Genomic DNA, 13,766 nt, shown 5'->3' with positions numbered 1-13,766 from the left:
CAACCAAAGACCTTCGAGTTCGACTACGCTCAGCTCCAAGGCACATCATTTGCAGTATAGCTTAAGTCGAGAAGGGCTAGCTGCCAAATACTTTTGAGTTCAACTACGCTCAGCTCCAAGGCACATCATTTGCAGCATAGCTTAAGTCGAGAAGGGCTATCTGCCAAAGACCCTCGAGTTCGATTACACTCAGCTTCGAGGGCATATCATTTACAGCATAACTCAAGGATAGAAGGGTTATCTGTCACCGAAGACCTCCGAGTTCGATTACATTCAGCTCAGAGGCAAACCTAATTTACAGCATAGCTCAAGGCAAGAAGGGTTATATGTCAATAAATTTGTCGAGTTCAACTCCAATCAGCTCGATGACGCATCACACTACGGTCCGTTTGCAATCAAGGTTTTCAAGACAAGAAGAATACTCGGGTTAACCGTGCCTCAGTAACAAGAAAAACGTTTTCCGACAGCATAGCTTAAGTCGATAAAAGCTATATATCAACGAAGACCCTTTCGAGTTCGATTTCATTCAGCTCAAAGGCCTATCAACTATACGGTGGAGTCAAGGAACTACTTTCCAGTCGAATTTTTAACCAAGGTCTTTAAAACGAGAAGAAGACCAAGGTTGACTACAATTGGGCAACAAAAAGCCACATTCTGATTCAAATTTCGAATTACGGTTTCAACTCCATATCATTTCAAGATGGACTCAACTTCGCGACGGAGGGGCCATCCGCAACTCAAATTCGACAGGGAGTTATTCCTAATTCAAGTCAATTGTCAGCTCCATCGGGCGAAAATTTATATCCTTTTATCTTTGTCCTATTTTCCGTTCCACGAAAAAAGACAACGAGGGGCAGCTATAGACACTCATTTTTTGCCAGGAATTATTTTGTTTTCTTTTTATTTTATTTTATCATATATATATATATATATTGTATATAGTTTGAAATCATTTTTAAAAAAAAACATATAATATAGTTTTGAAATATGTTTGAAAACATTTAATATTATATAGTTTTTAAAACATTTTGAAAATAAATATATATTTTTAAAACATTTTTGAAAATATATATTATATAGTTTTTTTAAACATTTTGAAAATATATAGTTTAAAAAAACATTTTGAAAACATATATTATATAATTTTGAAATCATTTTGAAAAATTATATAGTATATAGTTTTTAAAAATATTTTTGAAAACGATATAATTTTGAAAACATTTTAAAAAAATATATAATATATAATTTTAAAATACTTTTGAAAATATATATTATATAGAATTTTGGAAAATATTTATATATATATATATATTATTATTGTTTATTTATTTACTTTCTTTATTTTTATTTTTATTAATTTTATTTTTCATTTTCATTTTGTTACAAGGTCCAATAAGTCCAATGGGTCCAACTTTTTTGGGGCATGAACCAGCCCGGGATAGCTTAGGGTTTGTAAACCCCTAGTCAGGCAAGTCAGCGTCACACATGAGGGATTCAAGGGGTCAAGCAAGCAACGCCCGAACAGCCAGATTTTCCGGCCGAAATTCCCGGGACTGACCCATCCAGGGATAGCCGGCCAACCACGTGAACGTTGAGGGGAACGAGCCCCTTATTTCGGAACCAGAACGGCCAATACCAGGGCTATAAAAGCCCCCGGTGAGGCCATGCAAAGGAAGGAATCATCACGGCCAACAACGAAACCAAACACAGAGATCATCGGCCAAAACAAAGCCAAACAACCATTACGAACAGAACCATCGAGTATCAACACAACAGTACCCACGGCCACAGAGAGACCGTACCAAGACAGTAAACCAAAACACCAAAAACTAGCAAACCACAGAAACACAATCACAAAAAAAAAAACACAACCATCAACTAAAAAAATCAAGGCAACAAACAACGAAGCAAACATATTTGAAACAACAAAGAACAGAACCCAAAAGGTTCGGTTTTTGGACCATTCGGAAGGGAGCACGACCGTTGAGCACTAAAGGTTGCCGGAAAAGCGAGAGGACGTATCAAACGTAAAACGCCGAAGCTTTGAGCGTAGATCTACGCGGGTGGGGGGAGTTCTTGAGTGTTTAAGTTTCGATTTTGGCTTGGGGGCGTTGAGACGAGTGTTTCGTGGCGAGTTTAGTTTTTTTCGGCCGCCGCGAGCGACGACCGGAAGTGGCGATCGGCGATGGCAGTCGGTGGCCGGCCATCCCTCAGGCGAGAGAACTGTGGAGAGAGAAGAGAGAATTTTTATTTCCCCTCTCATATGAAGAAAGAGAGAGCAAAGTGAAAATGGCCAAGGTTAGGCCATTTTGGCCTTGGAAACGATGATATATAACGATAGCAAAACTACGTCGTTTTAAGGCTCCCATACCTGTGTTTTCCAGCTGTAAAAGGGGGGGTAAACTCATTTTGGTCCCTCGTCCCTTGTAAGCGTTCATTTTGCCTTTGAAATTTGAATCTAATCGATGTTTCCTTTTGATTTTATACCTTAATTTCATTTTTAAAATAGTCATTTTTCATTTTAATGTTTTATTTTTTATATTTCTTACGTTACTTTTTTCATTTTATATATATATATATATATGTGTGTGTGTGTTTATTTTTTTCCCTTTTATTTCATATATATATATATATATATATATATATTGGTTTATTTAATATTTTTATTATTATTTATTTTTATTTTTTAATTTTTATTCTTCCTTTGATATTCTTATTTGATTATTTATTTTTATTAATATTTTTATAATAGTTTTCCCTTTTCTTTTGATTTATTTAGTCCTTACTTATTTATTTATATTTTTTCTAACATTTTCAATTTTGTAGATAAATTTCAATCAATCGAAGGTAAGTAATTCGAATCGGGTAATTTAAATTTAAATTTTAATTTTAATTTTAATTTTCGCTATTAAAGGCAACCTACAAATTAATTGATACCGAAAGGGCAGTTCAAGGGTGCTAATCCTTCCTTGACCGTAACCGACTCCTGAGCCCGACACGTTTCTGGTACAACGCAGATCAGGTAAGATGGTGTCCGATCTACCTAATATCGCTCTAAAATGATCGGTGGCGACTCTAACCCTACTCAATTCAAGTCGAAGCCCAATTTCAAGGTCCAACCGAAAGACAGTTCCGACAGTCTCGTCAGTAGTTAAAGGGAGCATTATTCTTTTTTAACATCATAGATTTGAACAATTACATTAACAAGATGTATGTTATAAAAAATTAAGAAAAATTATGAACGAATATTATCTTATAATCATTCTAAATTATTAAAAAAATAAATTAATGTAATATTCAAAATAAGCATGCATGCTTTTGAGGGGAAAATATAATAATGGGCTAATGACTGCCCCAGAGTAAGCCAGGAGGTAAGTGGAGCTGCTAATTTCTACGGGAACAGTATTTGGACAGGAAATTGGAATATGATTAATTAAGATAGTTGCATTTTTTAATTATTAAACATTTTAAGTTTTAAAATAAAATGCTGTCAGTTGTACATGTAATTAATATTTAATGACATGTTGTCTGAGTTGACAAAAGTAAATGTTTGGTTAAAAAAGCTTTTGATTGTTGACAATTCACAAGCTGATTATGCTTCCTTGGAGTTTTAGTGGTAAAACAAGAGCAAAAAAAGCTTGTTGTCATGAAGCCCAATCTAATTTTTTGATCCTAATGGGGCAATCCATGGCCCATGTTAACAATTAGATATGTTTAGGAAAATTTTGACTGAAAAACATAAATATTAATACCAACTACGATAAATGATAACGAGTAAGTCATATTAATGTCCATTATATTATGTGAATTATATTTTGATCATTATTTTGTTAATTTAATGAACTGATAATAATGATATATGTTATTATCTGATTAAAGAAAAGTTAAATAAAATAAAACGGTAGTGGGAAAGAATTATTTGAGACATGTGGAGAGAATAAGACATGACCTAACCATCGACACAAACCCCACTTTTAAGAGATGAATTATATCATAATATATAATTTATATTGTAGTTAATGTTAAGAAAGAGAAAAAGAAAGTAATCAATGGGGGACTTGAACCTAGGGGATTTGAAAGAGTTTGAAACACCAAAACCATTTAAATAAATTTAATATTTGAAATTTAATTAGATAGATTTTTTTATGAAATTATAAAATACAGAATACAATGTAAAAGTAAATATTAATCTTTTATTGCACTTCACCTTATGAGCCTATACATGCGTCTTCTATTGGCTCTGAAATTATAAGTTACTATAATCAAAAATTAAACCTTAATCGTTATAGTACATTAATTATAAATCGAGAAACTTAAATGAACATCCATAATAAATGTTATTTATAATACTCTCCCTTGGATGTTCATTAGTAAAATATGTATCTCGTTAAAACCTTACTAGAAAAACCATGAGGGACGAAACCTAGTGAAGGAAAAAGAATACACTATCCTTTAATACACATGACATGTGTAGATACCGTTTTCGTTAGGGAATATTTCGGCTTTCCTTTTATATTATATAGTAATTATAAGTAATATGTAGTTGTATAGTATATATAGATTATATTATATAGAGTACGTTTTTTAGTTTTGAAAATAATTAGTAGTATATTATATAGTAATATATATTTTATAGTTTTGGAAATAAAAATAGTATATATTATATTTAATTTTTGAAAATATATATGATTTAGAAATTAAATATTAATATTAATATTAATATATATAACTTTGGAAATAGTATATTATATATATAGTTTATATATATAATTTTTAAAATAAATATAGTTTTGAAAAGTATATATTAGTATATATTATATCTTCTTAAATAAAAAAAGATTTGGAACTAAATATTACTATATATATATATAACATGTTTAATATAAAGTATGATTTTGAAAAAAAAAAGTAAAAACTATTATATATTTAGTATATTATACATTATTTTATTTTCGTTTTTGTTTAATTCTATTACTGTTAATCCATTTTCATTTTTGTTTAATATAGGAGCCCATTGGGTGTGCTGGCCTGACCCGTCGAGCCACCAAATGAATAGAAGGCCCGAGTTCAAACAAAATCCCAATAGATTTAATTCCAAGCCCAACAATTAAAGGTACAAGCTGAAGCCCACTTAAAGCATCCCACGTAGGTGACTCAACAATTAGGGTTTCAACTTTAACCAGCGTCGTCTACCCACTAGAACATTTAGATTTGTCTCAAATCTAACGGTCTGGATTGAGATCAAATTACGGTTTTCATAACCCTAGAGTTGAAGCACGCGTAGTCGTCTCCTCATCGTTGGATCTATGTGAGATCCAATGGCCCAGATGAAGCACTGATTAGGGTTTTACCTTAATGCCCAGTCAACCCTCGACACCAAACATTTTCAACCATTAGATCAGATCACCATCAGACGGTCCATGAACCCAAGAATGCTAGCCATGGATCTGACGGCTCGTGTGATGCACGTCAGACCCTTCATCTACCCACGCGCCAGAGAAATAATTTTGGGAATCATATGCACTCGCCGCCTGGTCCCCTCATCTCACGTGAAGCCCTCGACCGTGGTCCCCCAAGCTCTAAGATCTCCACGATGGAACCATGCAACAAATTTGGTCCCTTATTAGCCGACCCTCGTGAGCATCACCACTGTTCCTCCCCTATTTTGTATCACCTGTTTCACAACAAGGATTTTCCCTCTACGAAGGACCACAAACAGATACAATGATTACCCTCTGCAAAAAAATCGTGCATGCAAAAATAAAACAAAAAGAAACGAGGTTAAAAGGGGAACAAGAAACAAATGAGGGGAGGATTAGCAAAAAAATGGAGGATCATCCACCACCAAAAACCAGAGAAAGGGAAGAAACGAGAAAGGGGAGAAAAACAAAAAAGAGGAGAGAACCAATAACCAAAAAAAAAACAAGAGAAAAGAAGAAAGAGGACTCCCTATCCTTCAAAGCACGCGACTGTTGGCTTCATCGGAGAAAGGAGAAATTATCATTGGATTGCCAAAACCTGGGGGTAACGAGGGTAAGCCTTCGCCTTCCTCATTCGGAGCCTAGATCCAGTTATTTGGGGTTCGAAAGAGAGAGTTTTGAGTTTTTAAAGGTTTTCTTGTTTGAATTAGGGATTTTTGGGTTGAAAGGGTTTTTCGAAAGGCCTTTTAGGGGTCATCGACTCCTTACCGGAATCCAAGGATGATGGTGGCCACGGCGGTTTGTGGCCATCAGTTTGGCTTTGATTAATAAAACAAATTAAACGACATGAAATGTTTAAATTTTATTTCTTATTTAAAACTATTAAATGACATAAACTTAATCAAAAGTTAATAGTTTTTAGAAAATAAAACGATAAAAATTATTTAAATTTAGCATTGAATTGTAGGAACTTTTAGAAGTAAAACGACATGATTCTTTCATTCAATGAAATTAACATTTGAAAAAAATTAATAAAGATAGATAATTTACCTCAGATTAGATAGAAATGTTACTTGATTTTTTGTAAGAAAAAATTCTGAACAAATCATGTTCATAACGTTATGAAATTATAAAATATAGAACACAATGTAAGAGTAAATATTAATCTTTTATTGCACTTCATCTTATGAGTCTATACATGGGTCATTTATAGGCTTTGAAATTATAATTTACCATAATCAAAAATTAAATCTTAATCGTTATAGTACATTAATTATAAAAGGAGAAACCTAAATGAACATCCATAATATATAAAAAAGATTTTATTTGAACCCTTTCTTATCTCATGTCGTTGATATCACTTTTCTTCGAGTTTTATTTTCATATCATCATTAACACTACTTTTTTCAGCATCTTAATCTTGTGTTATCCTTAAGATCACATTAGATATCTCAGACACCACCTTCCTTCCTTCAATACTGCAAACGCCTCATCTACTACTCTTTAAGTATTTCTATATCAAGATTTAAGCATTTTTTTAATATTTTTCAGGCTTAATATATAAAAATGTGTCTAAATTATACTATTTTCTCATTTAAGTATCTAAATCTTTTTTGAGTCGATCTAAATGTTTAACGTTACAAACGTTACCATTTAAGTGTCCCGACCGTATCGATCGTTAAAAAATCTCGTTAAATGACATGTTTCGTATTTTGGTAAGTTAAAATATTTTAATTTTAAAAGAAACTTAAAATTATATTTCTTAGGGGAAAAAACCAAAATTTTCTCGAATCTTAAAAAATTCCCAAAACCTTTGAAAATCCTAATTCTAGTTCCTATACCTACGTCGGTCACCTCCTTTGCCGGTATTGTCGTTGACAGAGCCTTTATTTGATTGCACCTCCACCCAACAAAAAGCCACCGAAACAATTGTCGATGAACGTTAAACCCGATGAACAACAAAACTACAAATCATGACATTAATGCGATCCAACGACTCTGACAACCATTTCGACGGTAAAGGAAATGACGTCCAACAAGAAAGATGCCAAAGACGGCCGAGGCGAATGTGATCGCGGCAACAAAGGATATGAAAAGGCGAGGGTTAAAGATTTTAGGATTGATTTATTATTTTTAGGAATTTAGGGTTTTTTCTATAATTTAAAAAAAATAAAGTTTTGAAATATAATAATATTTTAAAGTGAAGTAAAATTTTTAAAATAGGCGAAAGAATCCTCACATCATTCACCCACAAATGTGGGACTCAAAGCAATTACTTAGAAAGCTAGAATTTCCTCGGCATGACATTAATGATTGAATAATGTAATCATATCTAGAGACGAGCATAGGATGGGACGAGATAATTTATTGATCGTTTTAATTTCGACCTATATTTCATTAAAAAAGTATAGAAAACTTAAATCCTTCTTGTATTTAACTGTTATTGCTTTGATTCCTTCATCGACACTAGTTAAGTAGAGAATAATATTACAAAGCTTAATCATTTCCTCTTCTTCATCAACCATAACAGGTGAATGATTTCCACGAAGCTCCTTTCTTCGCATCAAGAAATTTACTCGTTCGAATCTACTTGCATATATATATATATATATATGTAGACACTCGTTTTTGTCCGGGTCTTTTTATTTATTATTATTATTATTATTATTTTATTTAATTTTGTTGTTACATGCTTGCAGGCCAACCAGTGACCCAACTGAAACCAATCATTCAAGCCCATTACAAGAAATTATCAGCCCATCCAAGAAGTTGACCCAACAGTTGATCCAAGACCCGACCCAAAGGGGGATCCGACCCGGTCCAGAGCTGGCAGTCACCATATCCCGTGCCATACCTCTCTGCCACCAGCAACTCACACCATGCCCTGCTCCAGTCACCATGATGTGTTAGCTCCATGCCGGTCACCATACGTGACCATGCTCTGCCATCAACAGGCCAGCCTTACCTCTAAAGCCTGGCAACACCGAACGTGAAAGGACCAACCAAACTTTTTTCTGTTTTATATTTTTGTAAGGGTATAAAACCCGAAAAATCAACAAACAATGTAACAACATTTTTTATCAGAAATCAAAAAAAAAAAAAGAAAATTATCAGCAATCAAAACGAAAATTTCTCAGCAGTAATTTTTTTTACTGGGAATCAAAAGCACAACACCAAAAAAAAATTCTTAAAGGTATTCTAGTATCTTATATCCCAATTTATTCATTCAATTCCTAGAATACAACTAGAAGTAGAATGTAGTTCATTTCGTTTCTTGAATCGATGCTATTTCCATGCTAAAATAAATAAATAAATCCATGATTAGGGTGTTAGCTTACCTGGCTGCCGTGGGGGTTTATCGGGTAACACCGTCGTCGGGGAGTTGATAGGTTAGTGAGAGTTGAGTTGGGGTCGCCGGACCACCTTGTATGGTGGTTGTTTTGTAGTTTGACCCACGTCCAAGAGGTGTCTTGAATCGCATTTAGGGGCTATTTTCGTGGTGTTCTCCTAGGTTGAAAGGCCTGGTCGGAGTTAGAATGGCCACCCATGTAGGGTGGCCGAGGCGGCGGAACTGCTTCGGTTCTTTGGTGAGCCGGCTGCTGTGTAGGGTGGTGTGAGACGAGAAGAATAGGGGGGCTAGGGATTTAGGAAATCTCGGGCAGAATGAGAGAAAGGGGTAGGCCTGTAAATGAACTGAACGTTCAACGAACCGTTCATGAACCGTGCGGCGGGACGTTCGTTTATGTGCGTTTATTTATTAAATGAACGAACATGAACAAGATTTTTTGTTCGTTTAATTAAATGAACAAACATGAACATAGGTCTCGTTCGTTCATTTACGTTCGTGAACGTTCGGTTATGTTCGTTTGGTTATGTTCGTTTATGTTCGTTCGATTATGTTCGTTTATGTTCATTCATTTATGTTTAACACAATCTTCTTAAATCAATTTTGGTGACCAATTTGTAAGTATCTTAAAAATATTAATATGATATTTTGATGACCAACTCCATAATTAACCCAATTTTATTTGGAGATTAAATCCAATATGTTAACCTGTGAGGCACCTCGCACTTATATTCATTTTCCCCTTTTTTTTCCCAAACCTTATTGTTCACTGGAGAGTGGAGACGATCTCTGAAAGATTCAAAACAAGTTATATTATAGTGCAATATGAAGTTTTACATGATGTTTTCATCTCTTTCTCTGTTTTATTTGACTTATAGTTGATATGAAAGTATTGTGGGTATCTTCACATCTAAAACTCAAGAAAAACATAATACTTCTTTCTAGAAATAGATGGGAAGATAAAGGTAAAAATCGGAAGTATATGAGCATCAGTAAAAAGAAAATATATAGAATTGCCAGAAAACAAAACAAAGGTTTCTATGCAATTTCTGAAAAGAGTGTAATAGCGGAAAATGATTGTTCATGTAATCAGGAACACTAAGATAATGTTATAGCGTTAAATTAAAGTCGTGTGAATCATTTAATATCTTAAAAGATAGATCGAAATTTTGATATCTTCAAACATTTCATCACTGCTAATAAGCTCTTACGCTATTTATCACTGTAGATTTGGTTGATTTGCATTGTCGACTATTTTTCATGAAGAACATGGAAGGTAGGGTCTCCAACGTTATGTTCGTGTTCATTTATGTTCGTGTTCGTTTATGTTCGTGTTCGTTTATGTTCGTTTATTTATTAAATGAACGAACATGAACAAGTTATATTCTTAATAAACGAATGAACAAAAAAATTTTGTTCATTATGTTCGTGTTCGTTATGTTCGTTTATTTTTAATGAAGGGGAGAAGTAATTTCATATTGAAATTTTTGGGTAAATCATGTTAGGGCCCTTTGATCTTAACATGTTTTATGTTTCGTCACCTAATAATGGGTCTATTACGTATAGGTCCCCTAACTTTAGGATTTCCATGTTATTCTGGTCACTAATTTAGGGATATTAGCAGTATAGGTCCTTGTTATTTTATGATCTCACGCGTATTTTCACTATTTGGGCGTAATCACAGTTAAGTCCCTGTTCATTTATAAGACTTGCATTTTGGTTTGAATGAAATCACGTTCTTTTGATTCGATCCTTGAAGTCTTAGCATTCCCGTTATAGTCACTTTTTATTCTGTGAAATGTTTTGGGTTTAGTAACCATTTTTAGCTGATGTTTTATGATTCATTTATTTTGACTCTTGTATGTATATTAATGGACCTTGTTGATATTAAAGCTTTAGTCTTCAACTTGCTTGTTTTTTATTTTAGTCCATATTTGTTTTTAGTTATAGTTTTGATAATATTTGATTTTGGTTATCTGCTTGCCTTATTTTCATTTCGATCCTTCATTGTTGGCTCTTGGTTCAATTAGATTAATGTATGATTCGGGCTTAAATTTTCTCTTAAGTTTATTTTAGTCCCCATTCTTTGCATAGTGTTGGTAATTTGGTGATATTATTATACTTTACGCCCCTGTAATATTCATTATTTTAATTTAATATTTTTATCATCTAGTTTCATATTAGTTGTGTTATTCTAGTTCAAACCATGCAATTTTTTATGCCCTTGAATGTTTTGTGATTATAATATACATATAGTTATTTTAATACTAATGTGGTGCGATTATAGGGTGTTAACTTTTATTTATGTTATATTACTCGTTTAATTAGATTCATGGAATGTTTAAGTATGACGAATGTATTCTGTAAACGGTATTGATATTTTATTTATTCGAGTACTTTTCATAACACTGTCTTTTAGAACGGACGTGGAAGTATCACTTGGTCGAAGTGATGATGCAATCCTATACGACGTTCAAACAGAATATAAATAAAAAAAACGCAAATTCTTCCTTTTACGAGCTTATAGATATTATTTTATTGTTATTCTATTTTTTGTTATTTTATTTGATGTTCATATTGTTTAATATTTAAATTTAATCTTTATTATTATTCTTCATTGAATCTTAATATGAGTGATGTATGTTTTGGAAAAATAAAATATGATGCATTTTATGTCAATTTCGATATTATTTTTTTAATTTAAAGAGAAAATATTCTTTACAAGTAAGAAATAGACGAGGTAGCTTTCCCGACGGAGGATTGCAAATCTCGGGATTTCTTGTTGAGAAAAGGGTTTTTTTCTTTTATTTTAACTAATATTCAATAAATAGATCATAATTTATTTTATATTCTATTTTATAATTTTTATTGTATTAATGGTTTTTATGTTAATAACGATACATGTTTTAGATAAATTAAGCATATTTTATTTTCTACTCATGTCGATATTATTTGGTGGTAATTCAAAGATAGAATATACTTTATAGATGAGAAATAGAGAGATAGCTTTCCCGTTGGAGGATTGCAAATCTTGAGATTTCTTACCAAGTGAAGTATTTCTATTATTTTAACAAATTTCAATAAATAGATCATATTTTACTTCTGATTCAAACTTTAAGTTCTACCATTTATGACGATATATAAGCGACTAAGTACCGATTTTGGGCGTTGTGGATGTTTATCTTTTCCACAGACGTAACCGACTTCCGAACCCCTAAATTTTCTTCTGATAACGCAGACTTGTATTCTTATAAAAAATGATTTTCCTTAAAATTGTTTTTTAAATTAAAAACATGTTCTTAGGTATTCGACTTACCTAACTCAAAGGTCGATGGCAACTCCCTTTTTCAATCTAATTCTCAAATAAATTCAAAATTGTCACATTTTTAAAAATAAAAATCATAATTTTTTTTAATAATGATAAAAAAAAAGTTTTATAAAAAAAAAACGTTATGACAGCTTGACGACTCCACTGGGGACGGCTAGAGAGTCAGGTTGTCGGTCGCTTATATGGTCGTTATGGTGGAAATTATAAGTTCGAATCTTTAGTAAAATTATGATCTATGTATTGAATTTTTATTTATTATTTTATCTCTTTATTTTTATATACTAACATTTTAATTGTTTTCATTTTTTTCAGATATTTCTTAGTTCTCGTTGAGTGTTATTTTTTTATTATATTTTTTCCCTGTTTTTGAGTCAAAGGTTTGTTTGTTTCTCCTCACACACATCACTTTCATTGGCATAACATGAGCTCTAGACATGAGCTTCGATCCAAATTAGTTAGGGTGATTGCTTTACTCTTGTAAGAATTTTTCTTCGTATGAGTTTTAGCAAATAACCCATGGGATACATACCTTACCTTCGTAGGAATTTATTCCTCGTATGGGTATAAGGCAGTGAATCCCTCGAATGAACTCGTTCCGTTTGAAACCTGTAATGGGTGAGGATTGAGGGTTTGGTAGCCCAAGGGGGCACCGACATCAAGGACAATTCGAGTTCCTTTTTCCTGATAAGAGCCGAAACCATGCATATAATGAACCTTAGAACGGTCACACTAGGTAGAGTCATGCCGAACCTCTGTCCGTCAATAGGTACCCAAAATAGGCGTACACAATGGAGAAACCTACTCTAACATTTTTATTTATTTATTTATTTATTTTGGTAGAATTTATGTAGATTTAGAATTAATTAAATAAATTTAGGAGGGTAGAGAGCATGTTTGGGTAGGACCCTTTTTGAGGAATATTATTTGGGTAGATAATACATAAATGGAGGAGATTTATTTCCCGTTTTACATATCTTTTATGCTAAATTTATACAATTATTTTGACTAACTGTTTTGTTTGTTTTGTTTGTTTTTTTATTCATACTGCATAGACATATCATTAGAAAAGGCGATTGATCTGTGAGTATCGATAAAGTGGAAAGACTTTCACGATGGAAAGGAGTTTCCTAACAAAGAGGTGAATCCAACAGATGTAAGGAATTGGTCCGAAGCCAAGCAGAAAGAGCAGGGAGATAGTCTATCAAGGGACTACGTGTCGGATCTGTCTGATTATACACCAGCTTCTTTAAAACAGAATGAGCTTCAGGGATTGAAAACAATTTGGGAAAGTTGGAATCTTATTGAAAGGCGAGCTTTTCAGCAGACTTATGGGGATATTTCATCTGATATACGTGAAGGTAGTCAAGCGTTAAAATAGACAAAGTTTACCCGATCGATAAAAGGGCCTTCTCTTAAGTCAAAGCTTGCAAAGATCTCGGGCACGAGCGACAATGGGTAATGATCGCTTGCAACGAAAGGAGAAAGTGAGGGAGTGCCGTGGTCTCACTTACAAAAGATATCTGAAGCACACGTAGATGAAAACGTGCGTAGAGATGTATTTGCTTTGGGTATATATGGTTTGGTAATCTTTCCAAATGTTTGGGCTGATCGAGCTAGCAGTAGTCGATTTGGTGAGAGTTAGGAAGAGAGGTGAATCAGTCCATGCAATTCT

Source organism: Hibiscus syriacus, unplaced genomic scaffold, assembly GCF_006381635.1.
Source record: "Hibiscus syriacus cultivar Baekdansim isolate YM2019G1 unplaced genomic scaffold, ASM638163v2 tig00109945_pilon, whole genome shotgun sequence".
NCBI classification, from domain to species: Eukaryota; Viridiplantae; Streptophyta; class Magnoliopsida; order Malvales; family Malvaceae; genus Hibiscus; species Hibiscus syriacus.
This window is presented reverse-complemented; position numbering follows the sequence as displayed.